Source organism: Leptonychotes weddellii, unplaced genomic scaffold (assembly GCF_054177405.1).
Source record: "Leptonychotes weddellii isolate Sample4059 unplaced genomic scaffold, ASM5417740v2 HiC_scaffold_22186, whole genome shotgun sequence".
NCBI lineage: Eukaryota > Metazoa > Chordata > Mammalia > Carnivora > Phocidae > Leptonychotes > Leptonychotes weddellii.
Window position 1 is genome coordinate 1 of NW_027810303.1, and position 2,820 is coordinate 2,820.

At 42.0% G+C, this 2,820-nt stretch overlaps 1 long non-coding RNA gene across 1 annotated transcript; it reads left to right on the forward strand.

Annotated features, from left to right (window-relative positions):
• The first annotated feature begins 6 nt into the window (after positions 1–6).
• Positions 7–2,348, forward strand: LOC145718794 (uncharacterized). Its single transcript, XR_014142022.1, has 2 exons — positions 7–1,896; positions 2,219–2,348. It is a non-coding gene; the product is annotated as an uncharacterized LOC145718794 (long non-coding RNA).
• Positions 2,349–2,820: the final 472 nt, after the last annotated feature.

The following is a 2,820-nucleotide window of genomic DNA, read 5'->3' on the forward strand; positions in this document are numbered from 1 at the left end:
AAGAGTATATGAGTTGTGAAGGTGAAAGGAGAAGGTACTCCAGGTGAAGAGTATAGTATGAGGCATGAAACAGGACAGAAAGCAAGAGCCAGTTGAGTAACAGCAAGTTGATCAGCTTGGCCAACGTGGCAGTTGCCTCTGATGAAATGATAAAAGGTTGATCCGAGATGACTAGAAGCTAATGGTCTATAAAAACAGGCTGACATGCTCAGTGTTTATGTTGTATGTCACAGGGAACCACTGAAGTTTATGCCATGTCAATATATTGTTGCAGAAAAAAACCTGACAGATATAAAGTGGATCCGTTTGGAGAGAGACTAGTCGTAAAAACACAGGAGGCTACTGTGCTAGGCCGGTTTTGTAGCATGATACTGGTCTTACCAAATTGCAGAGAGAGATGAATGAGGAGAAATGAGAGGGAGTGAGCGAGGATGGGGGGGACAGTGTTCTGTACCCTGGAAAAAACAGATTTGAATAAAACGGTCTGCTCTTGAAGAACTGACATTGTAGTCAGACAAACATTTGAAACTTGATTACAACATAATACAAAAAGTGTTGAGTGAGTACATACAAAAGAAAGTGACTGATGGTAGTAAGCGGGGCATGTATGTCAAAGAAACTGCCTCAAAGGAAGTGCCTTGACTTAATGAGTAGGAGTTTGGGTGGGGAAGGAAGGCTTTCCAGGCAGTGGGACCGCATACAAAGGCTCAGCATTACGAAAGGGCTTACCCAGGCACTGGGGTTTAAGGCAATCTGCAGGTGTGGTATGATACTTCATGATCTGTTGAACTGAGGCTTTGAAGGAGAGGGAGAATGTACAGATCACACAGACTTTGAGCCTGGAGAACGAGAAAGTTGGAAAGAGAAGCAGACTAACAGGATGAGCTGGTGTTCATAAATTTGATTTGCCTCTTTCTCTTTCATTAATTTAGTAAATACTAAGCATGTACCATATGCAAAGTACTGATCTAGGCACTGGGAAAGCAGTGGTGAACAAAATAGTCCGGGCCCAAATGGTGCTTCCATTCCAGTGTGGGAGACAGACCACAGTCACATTTCTTATATGTCAAGTAGCAGTATCTGCCATGAAGAAAATAAAGCAGGGTTAGGAATTCGAGAATGATGAAAGAAGTACAATTTTGGATTGAGTTGGTCACAGAAGGCATCGCTGGGGATGTAACATTGGAGCCTGAGGCCTGAATGAAGTGAGGGAGCGAGCAAAGTGGATATCTGGGGGTGTAGAGAGAGCAGCTGATGTAAAACTCCCGAGGCACAAACATGGGTGGTGTATTCCATTAACTTCAAGAAGGCGAGTGAAGATATAGTTGGGAGGGAGGCAACAGGAAGAAACGAGATCAGAGAGGTAGTCAGAGGCCGCGGGATGGTAAGGACCTTCATATTTTATTTAAAGATTATAGAAAGCTTTTGGAGGGTTTGTGCAAGACATGATTTGTGCTTTAAAAGGATCACTGACGACATGGGGAAGAGACTACGAGGGTAGGAAAGGCAGGCAGGGGACAGGCGGAGACTGTCACGCTGGTCCAGGCAGAGGAGATAGTGACGTGGAGCCGCCGCTGGTGGCGGGGAAGGTGAGAGAGTTAGTGGATGGAGGCGATATTTGAAGGTTATGCCAGTAGGGTCTGCTGAAATACGTATTGACCTCAGTGTTTTATCTTAATATATTTTAAGCATTGTAATAATGATAAATGTGCTGTCTTCCTTAAAAATCAGAGAAACAAACATAGATAGGTATCTAGATCCAGATTTGTTTTCCCTCTCTCTAGGTTTGATTACTCCGGAGTTGGAAATTCAGATGGCAACTTACAAGAATGCACAGTGGGAAGATGGAGAAAAGATGTTCTTTCTATAATTGATGACTTAGCTGAAGGGCCACAGGTGACTGTTTTTGTTAAATATGATTATTAACTAACCTCATGATTTTTGAGCTCTTTCTTTAGCTATGAAAATTTAGTAGTTTAAATGTTTAACCATCACTTTTGGTATTTGATTTAAAATTGTTCTATTGTTTTCACTTTCTCGTAAAATGTAAGTAAGCTTTTTACTTTTCACTGCAATCATAATTTTAATTCTACTTTGTGCCAAATATTAAAAGTCTGGGAGCTAATGGATGTAGAAGAAAAAAAGTACATACATAAATTACTCAATCCGCTTACAGAAAAGAAAATTCCTCTTTAAAACTATAAATTTTTATTTTTAGATACTCGTTGGATCTAGCCTTGGTGGATGGCTTATGTTTCATGCTGCAATCGCAAGGCCACAGAAGGTTGTTGCCCTTATTGGTGTAGCAGCAGCTGTAGATGGCCTCGTGACACAGTTCAGTCAGCTTCCTGTTGAGGTAAGTCACAAGCAACCTCAGCGTATACCTCCTGTCGTTCTCCTGCTCCCTCTGTCTTTGAATATTCGTTCATGTGTCATCTGTCCTTTGACTTCCTATGCTGGCTCATCTTTTGCCTTAGCTGCCTTTTTGTATATAATCTCTGCCTTCTTTAACTAATTGGTCTCTTGTTCAAGGTTTCCTTTTTTTCACAGCCTCTTCAAATCATTTTCCCACATATTTGAGCCACGTTAATGAAAACACACTTTAAATTTCTTTTTTTTGCGGGCGCCTGGGTGGCTCAGTTGGTTAAGCGACTGCCTTCGGCTCAGGTCATGATCCTGGAGTCCCGGGATCGAGTCCCGCATCAGGCTCCCTGCTCGGCAGGGAGTCTGCTTCTCCCTCTGATCCTCCTCCCTCTCATGCTCTCTGTCTCTCATTCTCTCTGTCTCAAATAAATAAATAAAATCTTTAAAAAAAAAAAA